This window comes from Micromys minutus (genome assembly GCF_963924665.1).
Source record: "Micromys minutus genome assembly, chromosome: 4".
In the NCBI taxonomy this organism is placed as follows: Eukaryota; Metazoa; Chordata; class Mammalia; order Rodentia; family Muridae; genus Micromys; species Micromys minutus.
In genome coordinates, this window is record NC_137973.1 from 68,205,559 (window position 1) to 68,226,327 (window position 20,769).

A 20,769-nucleotide genomic window follows, 5' to 3' on the forward strand; every position below is an offset into this window, starting at 1 on the left:
CATTTTTGTCCTGAATTATTTGTTTTCTGCCCACCATATGAGATAATTTTGATATGCATCCATGTTTCTGTCCTTAAATTGGACCCTCAGGTGAAGTCAGCTACAGGGATGGGATAATCAGTCCTGTCTTTCAGAACTTGAGTACTTCATGTTTGTCACTCACTGGGCACCTGAATTAGACAAACCCAAGATCTCCAAACCTGAAGATACTCCATTCATTTCATGTTTCTGCTATGCTCTGGCCATCCCTCTCCCGGTTGTACATTCTTATTTTTTACTTACGGGCACACACACACACACACACACACACAGAGAGAGAGAGAGAGTGAGAGAGAGCATTGTGTCAGGTAGTCCCTGTGACATACATGAGTTTTTAGTATGATATTCAGTGTCAGCGTGCTGCAGGACAGTGAGTTTGTGGCATGCTTTTCACAGCGCTTCCTGGGAGCTCTTCCGGTTTTTCTTTTAAATAATGTAAACCAGGAGCATCCCTAACTAGGCCCTTGATGGTATGTTCACTTTTATTTTAAATTCATACGTAGTAACAAGAAGCACAAAGTAAAGAGCAAAATGTACCTATCTCTGATGACCAAATTGTTAAGAGGCAACTGACATATTAGAATTTATGTTGACGATGGAGACCCTGAAGGAATGTCTGCTTTAAGGAAAGACTGGGGAAACTTAACAGGTAAACAACAGTTGTCCTGTCAGTGGTGGTACTCTAGAAGACAGTACTGACTTTGGAAAGCGTCTACTTATCATAACGTTCAAGTGGCTATGGAATGAGCCTGCATTCCATGGGAGTAAGGCATCACTCAAAGGTTACCGACATTTCAAGTTTGACTCCATAAATGCCTTAAGGAAAACTTCTTGCATGGTAAGGTGCTGACGTCAAGGATGGAGATTAACCTGCTCCATAGCAAAATGTCCCTGGAGCAGTATAGGACCACATGTCACTTCATCAAGGAGATTTGGGTTATCCGGTCATTTTTTTCATCTAAACTATTGGTTCCAAACTTTGTGTTTGCAGACACACTGTCTCAGGGCTGAACTCTGCATCAACTAACACACTTCTCTATTGTTTTTATACTCTGGGTATCTTTTACAGTTAGACAGAAGATACAAGTTGGGAAGAGTTTCCTGTAGATTAGAAGGGTAGTGGTAGAGGGATTGACTTTATAACCTGAAATCTCAGAAAATTATGAATTAAATTCCAATCTGAATACATTTTCGTTTACGTTACACAGTTTGAGCATCCCTTGTCCAGAATTCTTAGAACCAGAAATGTTTCCAATTTGGGGATTTTTGACATTTTGTAATAACATTACTTAGACTTAACATTGAGATCCCATATCAGAAATACTCCGAAATCTAAAATGTTTGGCGTTACCTCACAAAATCCCAGGATTCAGACTTCTGGCTTACAGTTGCTCAGCCTATATTTTCAGACAAAATTTCTAATACTAAGTATTAGGGATGGCTAGGTTTGTTCTCAGTAACTCCGCCATTTCTCTGAGAATTAGTCTTGCCTCTTTAAGTTGGCATGCAAGGTTTCTCACCTTGTGACACTTAGCAGTCAGCTGACTTTCCAGACTAATGTCTACTTGACTTCAACCATGTTGGACTGTACATAGTGCTTTGGGAGCCATAGTCTTCTTAGCCGTCTTGGTATTCACTCATACATTTCCTGTATGGATTCATCTTTAGACTGGGATAAGGCGCACCATCCTCCCTGAGAAGAGAGACGTATTCTATACGACCCATGTTTCAACAGTTACTCCATTCACACGCAACACTATTGTGAGAATAGTTGCGTCTCTTTGAAATTTTGGAAAGAAATGTGAAAGACTTGGTGTCTTTTGGAGGAAGAAAAAGGCAAGCAAGAATACAGATTTTTCTCCACATGTGCTCACAATGTGGGGCTCTCTAAGACTCCAGGCAGCAAATGTTCAAAGAATGGATTGGAGCTTTGCCATTGAATGGTCCAAGTCCTTGTACAAATCCCTGAGAGTCTGAAGTTAAGCTATAGCTTTCTGTTATTCTACCCGCCTCATCATAACCACTGTGTTCACCATTACAACTCGATTTTCCAGAGTTTGTATTCAAAACAAAACAAAATAAAAACCTGCTTTTTTCAAGGTCATCAAGATAGTTCAGCAAGTAAAAAGCACTTGCAACCAAGCCTGATATCCTTCATTCAGCCCAGAACCCACATCATGGGAGAGAACAGACTCCTGCAAATTGTCCACTGACCTTCACATGCATGAAGTGGTTTGTAGATATGCACAGACACATAAGCTAATGCTAAAAATAAATACTTCTGAATGTATATCCAGCACAGCCTACCTTAAAGAACCATATAATGACATGGAAGTTTTGGCATGAGAGAACTAATCCTTTGGATTCAAAGAAGCACTTTCTTTGAAAAGTCTTTTGCTAAAAGATAACACATTAGCGAAGGAAACCACAAGGCATTTGCCAGCTGCTAACCTCCTAGTAAGAAAAAAATCAATCACAATTCTGACAAGTCCTTTGAAAAGCTAAATAAATACGGGTCTGTTTATAGAGAAGAGATTGTTGGGACATGGGAGAGGGCTTAGGAGAATGGGATGGGTGCTGTGGCTCAGAGTGAGGGCTGAAGAGTGCACTGAGTCTACAGCTCTCTGTGTTAGGTAGAAACTCAGTAAGACAATAAAATTTAATACACAGGCTGCTCTGTCACCATGTTTGAATGGGGGTGTGAGTCAGCATCTGTCATATGCACTGGCTTGTGAGAAACATACCACACTGGTTCAGATATGAGTCGGCCCTACCCTATTACTTGCCACAGGGCTGTGAGACGTTTTCTGAGCTTCATAAACTCCTATTCCATTCCTGGCCAAATGGATGATAAATTCTTAAGCTCTCTGCGTGAATTAAAAGAGACCATGTAAATGAAGTAGTTGGCAGGACACAAAATAAGCTCTCATTGAATGCTAATTGTACTCAGCAGCCTGCTGTGTTACACGAAGACTTACATATTCTGTGACATAAACTCCTGTGTGTGTGTGTCCCCTGAGAGTATTTGTGTGATCAGAAAGACCTAGGAAGCGAAATGGTATTCATCTGGAGCTCTCCTCAAAGGCGGAGTTGAGGAGAGAGGGCAAGCTAGGGAGCAGCACATCTAGCCTGGGAGAAGATGTAAGAGCAACGAAGGCAAGTCAACCACTTAGGTACCACTTTGCATAAAGCACAGGAGGATGGAGAGTGAAGAATGCAATTAGATACAGTTTGCACATAGAGGTTTTCAGTGCATAAAGTCATGTACCTGGTAGACTATATGCAAACCACGGAGGCATTGCTCTTGTTGAGACTGTGTAACTTCAGGATTAATCTGGTGGATGGAAAAGTGTCACCAAGGGCTCTGACTGCCCCCATCCTCATGATGTTGGCATCTGTCCTCAGCTGCAGAGAACTGTCTATAAGCACCTGGCATTGCTCCCTCACACAACACTGTTTGACTAGTGGAAAATAACAGCAAAAATAACCTATAAATACAGCAAAACCCAATTTATTGCTCATTGCAGCAATGTAACCACTACCTCAGCAGGGCCGCAGTAAATCCAGATGGGTAGAAGGCAGAAGCAAAATATTTATGATGTTTTGTTTGGTTGAGGTTGGTCTCTCTATGTAGGAGTCTAATAAAAATCAGAGGAAGTTTGTGGCTCTGTGGGTTAAAATTGGTACACACAGCAAGGAGAACATTTACTGAGAGAGATTTTAAGAGAGCCGTAAATATCTAGGCAAGGATGGGACTTCGTTTCCTCCTCAAACTCACTAAGCTATTTATGACGACTAAAGCTGTGTGCCTGTGTACATATCTGTGTGTGTATGTGTGTGTGTGTGTGTGTGTCTGTGTTAAAAATATGCTGGGTCATATTAAATGCATGGGTTTGGAGACTCAATGCAGCTAAACTGTTAGTTCTTCTCAAATGAATTCATACATTTAACATACTTCCAATAGAGTTATACATAGACATACACAAGCTGATTCTAAAATCTATAGCATGAAACTCTAAACTGTGGGCTGGTAATACGACCTAATGGTAACATACAGAAGACTGTTCAATCTCCAGTACCACCAGAGATAAATAAAATGCATTCTATATCTTTGCTACTGAGTAACCTTTTGCTTACAGGACCCACACAAGCTCATACAACAGCAGAGAGACCAGATACCTGTCTACAAATGGTCAACCAGGGAACTTGCAGAAGTAGTTCAGTGGAGCAATAGAGAACATTCAAAGAATTCATCACAACAGTTGGAGATCCACTGACAGGAGAAAAGACAGCTTGGACTGCTACCTAATAACTTGCTCCAAAATGAAAAATAAAATAGATTGTACGTTGCATTTTTAAACATGAATATAAAAATAAAGAAATCACTAGAAAAAAAAACATAGCATGAAATATGTTTGTGGCCTTGGCTAGGCACAGAGTTTACATGCTGACATAAAATCAAAGTCCAGATGTGAAAATTACAGATTAACTGGATTTTATTAAAGGTATTTTTCATCCTGCTTCATAGAGTGCTGTAGTGTGGGAGAAAAATGTTGGCAGATTGTACGGCTATCAGAGAACTTGGATGTGCAAATCTTGCTAAACTCAATGACAAGCAAAATTTAACTGCAGAAGAGATTTGGGGTAGGGAGATCTACCAAATAAGATACGCAGAAAAACAAATGTGCTCAACATCGCGGTGGCTGCAAAATCAGAAAGCAACAGAGATTGTTGTGGTCTGAATATAAAAATGGTCCATACAATGTCTTCTGGTGCAACACTTGGTCTCCAGTTGGTACCAAGTCCATGGAACACTTAGGAAATGGAATCTTTGCTGGAGGACTTACATCCCTGGGTAAGATGGAACTTTGAGGGCTTCTAGCCTGGCTCCCCCTCCCTCCCTTCCTCTCTCCCTTCTTTCCTCCCTCCCTTCTTTATCTAGACAAATGGCATGTAATCTGCTTCCTGATTGGGAAGTTGTCCTCATGGTCCTGTTGTCACACCATCCCTGTCATTCCTTTCTAGTGACAGTTTCCCTCCTCTGGCACTGTAAACCCAAAGAAATCCTCTCTCATCTAAGTTGCTTTTTGTCAAGGCCTTCTGCCACAGCACCAGAAAGGTGACCCATACAATGCTGTACCGCTACAGTTCTATTTGAATAGAAGACAAACAGCATGTCACACATATACACAAACACATGTAAAACTTCTAGATAACATCAGCCTCTTCAGCACACATTCCATGTGACCTTTGACATAGTCTCAGCGGAAAAAAACACTCTAGAATACAGTTAAATAGCTTCAGATAAAAACAACCTTGCCAGCAAGAACTCTAACCACTACCTAGTTACATCAGAGAAATGAACACTATGTTCTTGTAGAAACGTAGACTAACTAAAGTGTGTCCATTCAGTTGAATAGTAATTCCCAAAAAATACAAACAGACTAATGTGCTGGTTGAGGTTGAACACTGGAGCTATACACTCATAAGATCAGGGTCAGCATTTTCTGACAAACTCCAATAAGCTATGAGGGAACTAGAAAGAGTTCCCATACAGGCTGCACAGAGTTTGGCCTTGATTGCCAGTTTCTTAATTTCAGAATTACAACCTCCAGACATGTGAGACAGGAGAGTTCCCTTGTTTTTTAGATTTACTTTTATGTGTCCAGTTTTTTGCCGGAAAGTATGTCTGTTCACCCCATGCACACCTGATGCCTGGGAGAACAGAAACATGTGCCATACATACCCTGGAACTGGAGTTACAGATGGTTTTGAGCTGCTATGTGGGTGCTGGGAATCAATCAAACTCAGGTCCACTGGAAGAGCATCCAATGCTCCTCATTGCCAAGTCCCCAAGTTATAGTTGTTTTAAGCCATAAGATTTGTAGGGTGCTTTGATCATAGCACTTGGAGGCCAATGTTATTGATGAATGCAAAGACATGAATCAGATAGGAGCGGGAAATGTTAAAAATTCATGCAGATCTGAGGGATTACATACACAAAAAATTTTGATAATTTAGTCTTCTATGATGTTATCTATGCAGACAAGGGGCAGGGGCTATCCTGGATGTGAGACAAAGGACTTTAGGACTCATAGTACCTCAGCCAACCATTTTCTAATCTGTTCCTCCAGGCCCCAATCCGAGGACACCAAGCAGTAGCACACCCAGACAAACACTGTATGCACACAACCTTTTGTCATATGGACAACTCTACCTTAAAAATGGGCTCTGGGCAATTATCCAAGCTATACCTGAGAAGGAGACCTTTCCCATGCCAGAAAATAAATCTGTCTCCAGCAGCAGGGGAAGAGGCCATCTCTACCTCAGCAAATAGCCTTGAAACTTCCAAAGCAAACAAACAGCCTTGAAAGGCATCTGCAGCAATAGCTGTCACAAGAAGATCAGAAGCACACTAGGCTCCAGCCAGAGACCTCCCCATACTAAAATGATCTGATTCATTCCATTTTTCACAGCCTTTTGCAAAAGACCAAAGTTTCTGATGGGCAGCAGTAATCATTGCTACAGTGGGGTACAGTGGGGGAGGGGGGAAGGTGACAGGCAGCAGGGGCATGAAAGAGCCATTCTTTATTTCAGAGTGTGAGCCAAAGAAAGCTGCCACTAAGATGGGGATGCTGTTGCGACAGAGGCCTGGCTGTTCTGCAAGGTGTTCTATAGAACAGGCTAAAGTCAAACTCACCAACCACCAGCCTCCAAATGTTGGAATTCAAGCCCTTGAAGTGTTGGGGCAAATTGTTCTTCTGTGTGAATCTATAATCATGCTTAAATTCATAATGGAAGAACTGAAGATGTTGTTCACTTGGTTGAGTGGCATACTGCCCAGAATTCTTGAAGCCTTGGGTGTGACCATAAGTACCATGAATGCCCCTGGGCTTGGTGACACACACCTGGTATGCTACTACTTAGAATGTGGAGGCAAGACAATCAGAAATTCAGAGTTACATTCAACTATATACCAGCTGTGGCTAAAGAGGCTGTCTCAGACAGAGCTGTTAAAGAAATCTTTGCTAAAACTAAAACATAAAAACTGAAAACAGAAAAAAGGAGAAAACCTGTGAGGCTTCAAATCACTGGATGTCCTTTCACATGGAGTCCATTTTTTCTGTAATGTTCGGCTATTTAAGCAATGCGTGATCAGAGGTGGTTTGGTTTGAACAGTTTACACAAGCCTAGGAAAGTTCATGTACACAAGTCTACAGGAAATACACACAATCAAGTCTCTGAGAATTAGAAGACAAACATTAGGTTTTGAATGTCTCCTCCTGACATTTGCTTGGTTTCAGAGGAGTATGTCAGGGTTGGAGGAGGGACCAGTTCTCCAATTGTACCAGCTTCCAATTACTTTCAAGAAACCAATTACACAATCTATTTCTTTAAAAGATAAAGTTTTGACCTGACCTCCTTGGCTGAATCAGAAGAGCAGCATTTCCTGCCAAGGTGTAGGCATTTTTCATTTTGAAAATGAAATGAAATGCAGTATTACACCTGATCTCTTTCCCCATCACAAACCAGGCCATCTGCCCTAAGTTTTAACTTATTTTCTTACTTCTCCTAAGGAACATTTGCCAATTTAAACTCTAAGCCTGTGTCCTAAGGCAACACTGATGCATTGGGGAGCTAGCTTAGAAGGGGGTTAATTAATTCCATAACAAATATGTTTGACCTCCTATTAGCAAGGCTTTTTTTTGCAAGGAATGGATATCATGTAGAAATTCTGGACTTAGGTCAATAAATACAGCAGCCAAGTGAGAATCACTGTGGTTGTATTCAATATAATACAGGTCTGACATTTCATCTGTGACTTGTTTTGTACCAAATCAATTACTTTCCCAAAGTTCTCAGATCTTGAGGAAAGAGAAGAAAATTAATTACCATACCAAGCTTAAAGATGTCACTTGAGTTCATTGTTACGTCAAGTCATTTAATTTTTTTTCCTCCATGGTTTATTATGGGAATCAGCTTAACCCTGTGGCAATCTTTCTCTGTATCTTGCCATGTCCAGTCCCCAAAGGTGTAAAATACACAAAGCTAACAGTTGCTACCTGTCACCCTGCAGCACAGATCTGTGTCATATTACAGCCACTCTGTGTTATGTGTCTCTGCAGACTTCCCATTATTGAATATCACATCTTTTATTAGAACTAAAGCAATTTGGGGCACAATTACAAACCCACTTTATATAGCAGCATTTTGGGGCTGGCCAGTTCTGTCCTGGCTTTGTCTTAATGTGGAGAAAATTTACTATGACTCTATGCAGAGAAGCCATAAAAAACTAGGACTCTGCATCTAAGAATTGACTTTGTGGTGTCATTGCTTGGAGGAAAAGAAATGAACAAGCAAAAAGGTCTTTGGCTATTGAGAAAGTGGTAATGTTTCTCCTAAAAAGCCTAGAGAAATTCTAGTCGGAATGTCCAGCTTTCTCCTAGTTAGATTCTGCTCATTCTGAACCTCTGAGGAAGAGATGTCGCAAGTCATTGAAACATAAGTCATTGAAAGCATTTGCCTCATTCTCTCTTCAGCATTTAGCAATGCTGGTACAGCTCCATCAAACTCCAATACAGTCCTTCATGCACTTCCACCTCCTCTTGCCCTCACCTACAGCATGAATCACAGATTTTGTGGGGTCCCAATACCTTCCCATGGTTGTGCCTTGCTTTAATTTGCTAGTGGTATTTACAAAGAGATTTTATGACCCAGACCTTTCTCAGTGAATCATTGAACAACTCCTTTGCAGAGCCATTTTTATTCCATTAATGAAAAGGAGTCTTTGTTATTGAGCCTCTATGAATTCTAAAGTTCACCCTTTGCATTCTTTATCAAATAGTTCCATGTCCTAAAAAATCCAAGGTTCCTTGTGTGTTTTAGTTTATTTTTAAAAAATACTGACTATGTGCCCAATATGAATAGAGTGAATGTATCAGACACAGGAACTCTTCTAGAAAAGGCAGACACTTGTGAACAAGGCTCCAGTGGAACTTGGGGTCCTGCTTATTAAAAATCAAATGAGATGAAAGGAGAGTGCTGGACAAGATCAATGACATGCTGGAAATTAGGGGAGAAAACAGGGGATATGATCTCCCCAAAGCTCCAAAATAAATAACAATCACATCACAGAAAGTTTACACTATTGTGGTGGTTTGAATATGCTTGGTCCAGGAAATGCCACTATTTGTGTGGCCTTGTTGGTGGAAGTGTGATGCTCTGGGCATGGGCTTTAATACCCTCATCCTAGCTGCCTGGAAGTCAGCATTCTCCTAGTAGCCTTCAAAGAAAGAAGTAGAACTCTCAGCTACTCCCGTACCATGCCTGCCTGGATACTGCTGTACTTTCATCTTGATTATAATAGGCTGAACCTGCAAGTCAGCCCCAATTAAATGTTTTCCTTTTAAGAGTTGTCTTGCTCATGGTGTGTTTTCACAGCAATGGAAACCTAACTAAGATACACTGTTTAGATTTTTGTCATCTTGACACAAACTGAGTTCACCTGGGAAGAAAGAACCTCAGTTGAGAATTTGCTTCCATTATATTGTCCTCTGGGTATGTCTGTTGGGTATTTTCTCAATTAATGGTGAACCTGAGTGGTCTAATACCCTCTAAGCAGTCAACACTTAGGCAGGTAGACCTGGCTTATATAAGAAACCAAGTTAGGTGAACAATACACAGTGTTCAGTTCTGTCTCTGCCCCTGCTTCAGCCTATGCCATGACTTTCCTTAGTTATAGACTATGATCAGGACATGTAAGCCATATAAACCCTGCTGCGCCAGGATGCTTTAAGTCATGGTATTTTATCCCAGTAACGGAACACAAATCAATGCTAAGTTCAGAGATAAATACTAGTCGCTTGTGAGCAGCTATAGATCCAGATCAGCAGGTGTGCAGTGGTGAAGTGAGTGTGCAAATGAGGAACATAGTCTGAGCATATGCACTTCATAAGTGACCAGAAGCAGCCAGGGAGGGACACAAGCCGAATTTTGACTCTGACCCTCTTTTTCTGTAATAGTACACCAATTAGCTCACACTCCCTTCCAAGTACATGCACTATTGTACTTTGAGTTTTGTGTGTAGGTAAACACGATGACTAAGGGAAACTAAGAGAAGAAAAAAGATTTTTCCAGTTTATATTTCCGTGGACACAGTATGTGATTAAGGGAAGTTGAGGCAGAAACTCAAATAGGAGCTGAAGAAGAAATCATGGAGAAGTGGTGCTTACTAGCTTGCTCATTGGCTTGTGATCAACTATATTCATCCCAGGACCACCTATCTATAAATGTTGCTGCCCACGGTGTTCCTTTCTACATCAATTAGCTATGAAGAGAATGACTTACCAACAGGTAGGCTGATCTAATTCATGTGATTCTTTAGTTGGGGTTTTCTCTTTCCAGTTGACTCTAAATTTTGCCAAGATGACAATAAAAGCTAACCAACTAACCAACAGAAGAAGGGGGTGGAGGAAAAGAAACTGCAATGTTTTATCTCTGTGGAAGAAAATCGTATATGATATCTAGATCCTTGTTAAGCAAAGAGTAATAAATCTAAATAACCTGACAATATGAAAAAAATGAGAAGCTGAGAGAAATGTCTTAAATCTGAGAGGCTACAACTAAATTATTTATTGATCTTTGACCCAATTATGAAATTCTCTATTAATTTAATGGGACATTTACACAAAAGCTAACCCTTTTGCTGAATTTAAAATAGGGAGACATGAATTCTCTGTTTGATGAGACTTCAAAAAAGAAATTATGATTTCTTTGAATCTCAAAATGAGCCTAAAGTAAAAGAAATGGTAAGCCTACTTTAAACAAAGTGAAATGGAAAGAGCAGAAAAGATGATGCTCCCATTAGAGTAGAGTAAGACCAGTAGAGTAAGGAAAGGACATCAAAGGTGCTGTGATCTGGTATCTAGTTTCTCAGCTACAGACAAGTGTTATCTTTGGGAACCACTTAATGAACCAGCAAACTAATTGTTCTAGCAAAATTTTGTCCTTGAGACTATAGTGAAAATACATGGCATTATACTTTTTAAAGTGTTAAATGGAGAAACAAAAAAAAAAAAAAAAAAAAACCAGCATCTCTTTGCATGTACAAATATACAAGGGCCAGCCACATAAATTCACTAACTGTACTTACTAAATATTCAGTCTGTGGGAACAGTAAGGAGGCAGTTGAAGGTGAGTTAAAATTTATTTCCTAGTATAATCTAGTTACTCTCTCAACTGGATTTTGCTCAGTTTAGACAACAGTTTCCTTAATTCAGTAGTTATATTTTACTCTTACTCTTAATGACAATTAGTAGAAGTTTCTCATTGAGAAGTAATTTCCTTCCAATGTCCATCCACCTTTCCCATTCTGTCTTATTTCCTGTAATTTTAAAAAGAAGCTTGCTCCTTTGCCCTAGGCTGCATACTCAGCTTAACTCTGCCAACAGCCAGATGGGTGTTTTTTCCCCCAGGAACTGCAATTGTTCTCCCAGCGCTTCATGGCCAGCTTCACCAAGACTTCAACTGTCCCTGCTAATGAATTTCTCCTCCTGCCCACTTTAGCGCCATAGAAAACACTAGACATTTCTATGATCTTAACACTAGCCATATAACTCGATGGCTGGGCAAAGAATTTACTACCCTAATCTTATCAACTATTTCTCTCCATCCTCCTTTTCTCCAGCTCAAGGCAGAGGCTACAAACTCTAGGGGCCTCGAGACCTACATGTCTGCAGCTTCCACCTTACTCCTGGTCCAAAAAAAACTTTTTTCCTGTGTCCCTTCTCTTCCTCCTGGGACCCAGAAGTCCCAACTTTTCCCCCTTATCCAGCAATTAGCTTCTGCTTCCTTTATTGCACAATCAAGAACCAACACCTCTCCCTATAGACTTCCTCTCCTATTGTTTCCCCCCTCTCTTCCTCTCTCCTTCAATCCTATCCTCTATTGTTCCAATTTATGAACTCAATAAGCAAACTGCCCAAGTGAAGACAAGCTTGCTTTTATTTGCTGACCACTACTGAGACCCATACAGGCTCTAGAGTTGGTCCTGTCCACTGTTGCCTATGTGGAGAAGCATGGCTCCTCCCCCAGGGTGTGAAGCAGACAGGAGCCATAACAGAATGGGTTATGTTCTATCAGATCAAACCACTGGAGGACCCCCAGAGTGAAAGAAGTTTTACTGCCCAAGGGTAAGGATGAGTCATTTCTCTATCAATACATGAAAACATCAATATACCACATTATTTAAAATATTCTTAATTTAAGAGAAAAAATGTTAAACTTTAATAGATACTCTAATAATTTGATACATTTTACCCTGGATGTTATGGTTTTTGAGGTTTAGGGGAGTTACTGTGAAATTAAGGAGAGTAAGAGACACCAACATGATTGGGAGCAATGTGGTGTGTGTTATGAATTTTAAAAAAGTTTCTTTCTGTCACTTTTATTTGTTGCTTTGGCACTTTTTAAGCAAGAGTTTCTTTTAACAAGTCATAGGACAGGATCTAGGAAGAAAAATATTTATCAAAGCAGAACAGCACTTTCTTTAAGCGTTCAGTAAACAGTTAACCTTCAGCAGAGCGGGTGTTCCCACATGAATAAGCAGAAGGTTTTCCATTCCACTAAAGCAGAGACTGAGATAAAGCTCTCAATGACAGCAATCTGTCTCAGAAAAACAAACAAATAAACAAAAAAACAAAGAAGGGAAAGAGGAAGAGAAAGAAGGAGGAGGAGGAAGAAAAAGAAGAGGAGGGGGAACAGGAGGAGGAGAAGGGAGGGATGGAAGGGAAGAGTGGGGAAGAGAGGAGGAAAGGGGAGGAAAGGAGAGAGGATGAGGGAGTCTGTAACAGATTTGAAAACTGAAGACCACATTCTTGAAGGCCACCAGGTGAAAAAACTCCTCAGTATGACTGCTGAGGGCTGCCTAGGGCTATACACTCTTCCAGCTTCCCCACACTGTGCTTGCCTGAGGATCAAGGGTGTTCCTGTGGTGCCCAAGCAGGTAAAGGACCCTTAGGTTGCAAACTGAAAAGAAAATGACTTCTTGAGTAAAGGAACTTCCAGAACCGTGCTCAAACAGAAAAGCTGGGGCTGAGAACACATGACCCCAGGATTCCTCTAAAAACTTACACTAGGACAGCCTTTCCAGATGCTAAATAGAAACATGATTCAAATCTCGAAGGGAAAAAAAAAAGAAAATGCAAATTCTTCTGTTTGATTAATCTTGTAAGATTGGATTGGGGATAAGGCATAGCCCCCCAATTTGTCTGTTTGTTAGCTTTTCTTTTCTTTTAAGGATATTCTCTACATTTACAATACAGATGTTAATCCCTTCCCCCAATATCATCCCTCTTCCCCCTCCCATTGCCTCTATAAAGGTGTTCCCTCTCCCAACAACCCTCTCCCACCTCAGCACCTTGGCGTTCCCCTACACTGGGAAAACTAGCCTTCACTGGATTAAAGGCCTCTCCTCCCATTGATGCCAGACAATGCTATGCTCTGCTGCATATGTACCTGGGGCCATAGGTCTCTCCATGTGAAATCATTTGTTGGTGTTTTAGTCCCTGGGAGCTGTGGTGGGTTTGGTTAGTTGATGATTTTGTTCTTCGCATGAGATTGCAGACCCGTTTAGCTTTTTCAGTCCTTTCTCGAGCTTCTTCATTGGGGTCCTTGTGTTCAGTATAATGGGTAGCTGCAAACATCCTCTTCTGTATCATTATATTTCTGGCAGAGCCTCTAGGAGGCATCCATATAAGATGATCTTTTCTCCAATCCCTACTTCTCTATTTGTTCCTTTATTTTCTCCCATGAACATTTGCTCTCCCTTCGAAGAAGGGCTAAGGTATCCACCTTTTGGTCTTTCTTCTCTTTCAGCTTCATAAATTCTGTGAATTGTTTCTTGGGTATTCTGGGCTTTTTGGGTTAGTATTTGCTTATAAGCAGGTATATAGCATGAACGCTCTTTTGTGACTGGGTTACCTCACTCAGGATGATAGCTTCAAGTTCTATCCATTTTCCTTGGAATTTCATGAAGTCATTGTTTATAATAGCTGAGTAGTATTCTAATATATAAATGTACCACAATTTCTGTATCCATTCCTCTGTTGAAGGACATCTGGGTTCTCTCCAGCTTCTGGCTACTATAAATAAGGCTGCTATGAACATGGTGGAACATGTGTTCTTGTTAGATGTTGGAGCTTCTTTTGGGTATATGCCTGAGAGTAGTATAGCTGGGTCCTCAGGTAAGTACTATGTCCAATTTTCTGAGGAACCACCAGACTAATTTCTAGAGTGGATGTACCAGCTTACACCCTCACCAGCAGTGGATGAGGGTTCTGCTTTCTCCACATCCCCACCAGCATCTGCTGTCACCTGAGTGTTTAATCTTAGCCATTCTGACTTGTATGAGGTAGAATCTTAGGATGGTTTTGATTTGCATTTCCCTGATGACTAGGGATATTAAGCATTTTTTTAGGTGTTTCTCAGCCGTTCGGTATTCTTCAGTTGAAAATTCTTTGTTTAGCTCTGTACCCCATTTTAATAGAATTATTTGATTATCTATAGTATAGCTTCTTGAGTTCTTTGTATATATTGGATATTAGCTCTCTATCAGATGTAGAATTGGAAAACGTCATTTCTCATCCTGTTGGTTGCCTGTTTTCCCTTTTGAGAGTGTCCTTTGCCTTACAGAAGCTTTACAATTTTATGAGGTCACATTTGTCAATTCTTGATCTTCAGTAACAACAAAAACAACAAAAAGCCCACATACATATGGAAGCTAAACAATGCTCTACTCAATGATAGCTTGGCCAAGAAAGAAATAAGGAAGAAAATGAAAGACATTTTAGAATTTAATGAAAATGGTGGCACAAAATACCCAAACTTATGGGGTACAATGAAAGCAGTGCTAAGAGGAAAACTCATAGCACGAGTGCCTCCAGAAAGAAACTAGAGAGAACATACACTAACAACTTGACAGCACACCTAAAAGCTTTAGAACAAAAAGAAGCTCATACACCCAAGAGGTGTAGATGGTAGGAAATAATCAAACACAGAGCTGAAATCAAACAATTAAAAACAAAAATATCTATGCAAAAAAAATTTAACACAACCAAGAGTTGGTTCTTTGAGAAAATCAACAAGAGTAATAAAGCATTAGCCAGACTAACTAGACGGTGCAGAGAATGTATCCAAATTAACAAAATTAGAAACTAAAGGGGAGATATAACAACAGAAACTGAAGAAAATCAAGAAATCATCAGATCCTACTACAAAAGCCTATACTCAACTAAACTAGAAAATCTAGAGGAAATGGACAGTTTTCTAGAGAGATTCCTGGTATCAAAGTTAAACCAGGATCAGAAAAACCATGTAAACAGCCCCATAATCCCTAAAAACTAGGAGCATTCATCAAAAGCCTCCTAACCAAAAAAAAGCCCAGGACCAGCTGGGTTTTGTGCAGAATTCTATCAGATCTTCATAGAAGACCTAATACCAATACTCTCAAAACTATTCCACAAAATAGAAACAGAAGGAACACTACCCACTTTATTCTTTCAATACATAATTACACTAATTCCTAAACCAGACAAAGACCCTACAAAAAAGAGAACTTTAAGCCATCTTTCCTCATGAACATTGATGCAAAAATACACAATAAAATTCTTGCAAATCAATCCCCATCAAAATCCCAACCCAATTCTTCATAGAGTTGGAAAGAGCAACGTGCAATTCCATCTGGAATAACAAAAAACATTGAATAAAAAAAATTCATCCTAAGCAACAAGAAAACATCTGTGGGAATCACCATCCCTGACCTCAAGCTATACTACGAGGCAATTGTGTTAAAGGCATGGTACTGGTACAGAGATAGGCACATGGATCAATGGAATAGAAGATCCAAAAATGAACCTTCACACATATGGTCACTTCTTTATGACAAAGGAGCTGTTAACATTCAATGGAAAAAGGACAGCCTCTTCAACAAATGGTGTTGGTTCAACTGGCATTCAGCATGGAGAAGAATGAAAATAGACCCTTTCTTATCTCCTTGTACAAAGCTCAAGTGCAAGTGGATCAAAGATCTCCACATTAAACCAGGTACACTGAAACTATTAGAGAAAGTAGGGAAAACCTTAGAACACATAGGCACAGGAAAAAATTTCCTGAACAGAACACCAATAGCTCGTGCTCTAAGGTCAAAAATTGACAAATGGGACTTAATGAGATTGCAAAGTTTCTGTAAGGCTAAGGACACTGTTAATAAAACAAAACGGCAGCCAACAGATTGGGAAAGATCTTTACCAACCCCACATCTGATAGAGGCCTAATATCCAAGGTATACAAAGAACTCAAGAAGGTAGACACCAAAGAATCAAACAACCCTATTTAAAAAAAAATGGGGAAAGGAGATAAACAAAAAGTTCTCAATTGAGGAATATCAAATGGCTGAGAAGCATCTAAGGAAGTGGTCAACATCTTTAATCATCAGGGAAATGCAAATCAAAACAATCCTGAGATTCCACCTCATATCAGTCAGAATGGCTAAGATCAAAAATTCAGATGACAGCAGAAGCTGGTGAGGATGCAGAGAAAGAGGAACACTTCTCCACTGTTGGTTGGGTTGTAAACTGGTACAACCACTCTGGAAATCAATCTTGCGGTTCCTCAGAAAATTGGAAATAGAACTTACTACCTGAAGACCCAGTTATTCTATGTGTGGGCATATACCCCAGAGATGCTCCAACATACAATAAAGACACATGTACCACAATGTTCTTAGCAGCTCTATTTATAATAGCCAGAAGCTGGAAAGAACGAGATGTCCTTCAGTAGATGAATGGATACAAAAATTGTGGTACATTTACACAATGGAGTACTACTCAACTATGAGAAACATTGTCTTTATGAAATTCCTAAGAAAATGGATGCATCTAGAGAATATCATCCTGAGTGAGGTAACTCAGTCACAAAAGAGCAGATATAATATGCAGTCACTGATAATTGGATACTAATCCCAGAAAGCTCTGAATACCCCAGAAACAATTCACAGGCTATATGAAGCTTAAGAAAAACAAAGGCCAAAAAAAGAAAAAAAATGAAAAAAAGAAATCCTCAATCCTTCTTAGGAAAAAAAATGAATGTATAGCACCCTCTCAAATTCTGGTACATCTGGACCTTAAATCATTAACAATCCAAGCGCTAATTGTGGCAATTTTTGTTATTCACAGATCAGTATGCTTAATCTATACTCAACAAGAAATCTGTTTACATGTTACATTCTGTGCTACATGTACTTTATGCTTATGGTAACTAGTGGGATTTCAATCCATGCTATCAAACCTCTAAAAGAATTAAATACTGACAAAAATATTCATCTGATGTTATGACAAAATGCCTTTAAAAATCTGTATATTTATCCCTCTTCTTTTTTTTAAATAAAGTGGTAAGAAAAAAAAAATCTTGCAAACCGAATCCAAGAACACAGCAAAATGATCATTCAATATGATCAAGTAGGTTTCATTGCAGGGATGTAAGGATGGTTCAATATATAGAAATCCATCAATGTCATCCACTATACAAACAAACTCAAAGATGAAAGTTGCATAATTATCTCTCTAGATGCTGAGAAAGCATTTGACAAAATTCAACACCCTTCATGTAAGTCTTGTAAAAGTCAGGAATTTAAGGCTAATACTTAAACATAGTAAAAGCAATATACAGCAAACCCGTAGCCAATATCAAACTAAATTGTGAGAAACTTGAAGCAATCCCACTAAAGTCAGGGACTAGACAAGGCTACCCTCCCTCTTCCTACCTATTCAGTAGAATACTGGAAACGATTATGCAGCAAAAAGAAGTCAAAGGGAAACATATTAGAAAGGAAGAGTCAAAATATCACTATTTGTATATGATGTGATAGTATACTTAAATGACCCCAAAAATTCCACCAGAGAACTTTTACAACTGATAAACAACTTTAGCAAAGTAGCTGGATATAAAATTAACACAAACAAATCAGTATCTTTCCTCTACTTGAAGGACAAACAGACTGAGAAAAAAAATTAGAGAATTGACACCCTTCACAATAGTCCCAAGGAATATATAATGCCTTGGTGTGACCCTAACCAAGCAAGTGAAGAATCATTATGACAAGAACTTCACATCTCTGAAGAAGGAAACTGAAGAAGATCTCAGAAGGTGGAAAGATCTCTCATGCTCATAGATTAGAATTATCAACATAGTAAAGTTGGCCATCTTGCCTAAGGCAATCTACAGATTCAGTGCAATCCCCATCAAAATTCCAACTCAATTCTTCATAGAGTAAGAAAGAGCAATTTGTAAATTCATTTGGAAAAATAAAAAACCCAATATAGCAAAAACTACTCTCAACAATAAAAGGATCTCCAGGGGAATCACAATTCCTGACCTCAAGCTGTATTATAGATCAATTGTGATTAAAAAAAAAAAAAAAAACTGCATGGTACTGGTACAAAGACAAGCAGGTAGATCAATGGAATAGAATCAAGAATGCAGAAATGAACTCATACTGTTATGGTCACTTGATCTTTGATAAAGGAGCTAAAAACATTCAATGGAAAAAGGACAGCCTCTTCAACAAATGGTGCTGGTTCAACTGGCAGTCAGTATGCAGAAGAATGCAAAGTGATCCTTTCTGATCTCCTTGTACAAAGCTCAAGTCCAAGTGGATCAAAGACCTCCACATAATACCAGGAACACTGAAACTAATAGAACAGAAAGTGGGGAAGAGCTTAGAATACATAGACACAGGGGAAATTTTCCTGAACAGAACACCAATGGCTTATGCTCTAAGATCAAGAATTGACAAATGGGACCGTATGAAATTGCCTTTTTTTTCCAACCGTACACCAAACTCCAAATCAAATACTGGGACACAAATGTATTTCTTTTCCTGCTGCCTTAGCTTTGAAGTCCCAGGGCCTTATGTTGTTTGGTGAGGAATTGACAGAATGGAACAGGAGTCAGGAAGCTGCAGGCAGAAGCAAACAGGTGGATCATGTAGGCTTCACCAATGAAGGAAACAGGATTTATTTATACCTCATATTTGTATTTGACTATGTGTTCTACTCATCTCCAGTGCAGGATGATGCTGGTCCTCTGTGTGATACTGATGTACTTTCATTCTGTGCCTGCAAGTGTTTATTATTAAATGTCTAATGAGGGTAGAAGTCTATGTCTCTGGAACAAAGTTCACAGAATCTAACATCGCATTTATAGGTGCTTATGTGATTAAAGTCTTTCTCGATAGAGTTTGCTTCTTAAGACTATTTGAGAAACCAATCTATTATTCTTCCAACTTTTAAAAAGTTTAAATTCATTTACATTAAATTTTAGCAAATATAGCCCAATGTATGTCTTAGGGTTTCTATTGTGAAATAAACTGCCATAACCAAAAGCAATTCAGAGAGGGAAAGGGTTAATTTCATCTTAAATCTTGCAGCCGGTTATCCAGAGAAGTAACTGGTGAATCTTGAAGCAGTCACTTAATGCAGAGGCCATGGAAGATATGGTGCCTACAGGATTGTTTCTCATAGCTCAAATTAACCTATTTTTTTTTGTAGGATCCAGGACTACCTGCCAAGAGATGCCACTGCCCACAGTGAGCTGGGTTCACTCACTTCAACCATTAACTAAGAAAATGCAGTACTGACTTAACCACAGTCACGTCTTCTGAAGGCATTCTCTCAATTGTGTCTTTTTCCTGAAATAATATTAGCTTGTGTCAAGTTAACATAAAGTTATCCATAACAACACAGGAAACTATGCAATATATGTAAAAGGGTTAAAAGTGTAATAAATGAGATTAAAAGCAGATCCAGATGCAACTTTAATTAAATTTTGCTTTCATAGTCTGTATTTTCCGCTTAAAAATTATAGAAATGTATACATATAATATGAAAACCGTGGCATACATTATGTATGGCAGTCTTTCCAGAAGATAAGTAATCTTAAAACTTTCCATAATTATTATCTCTTAATAACAGCATATTATTTTCTAATAAAGCCCCTGTATTTTATTATGGGACATAAACTATGAATAATTAAAATTCTGCATTATTGAATATTTAAATATTGCTTACTTTCTATTATAATTATTATTGTAAAGAGTATTTTGAACATATATCCACAATCATCTGTGGGAAATTTTTTTGTGATTATTTCCTAGAAGTGTGAGAGCTAAAACACAGGGTATAGATCCTTAAGACATAGTTGGTAGAGATTTGGGATTTGATTATATAGAGTGAGGCAAATTTAATTTTTTCATCTGGCTTAAAGCTTCAGGGAGCTCTAAAGTACCCCACACAGCTGGACAATTATGCACTGTCCTTGTGTGCATATGAAGAAGCTACCTGAGGCTAGGAAAGATTTCAGAAAGATGAGAGGATCATGAGCAAGTACTAACACAGTGAGGGAGTGGTCGATGCTTCCGAGAGCCTACCAGAAGCTCCTGAGATGCACACACACTGGGTAAACAAGCAGAAGAGTCTGACTTCAAAGACTGACCCCAAACAGATCTTGCTCAGTGTGAATGTAACATATTTCAAGAACCACAGTCTAAAGAATAATATGTCTCAAAGTGAATTAACTTAATCCTAAACAATGATGAAGACTCCTTTTCATCCCCACAGGTGCACACCTATAGTTCCAGGCACTCATAAGACTGACTCAGAAGGATTTCTTGAGCCC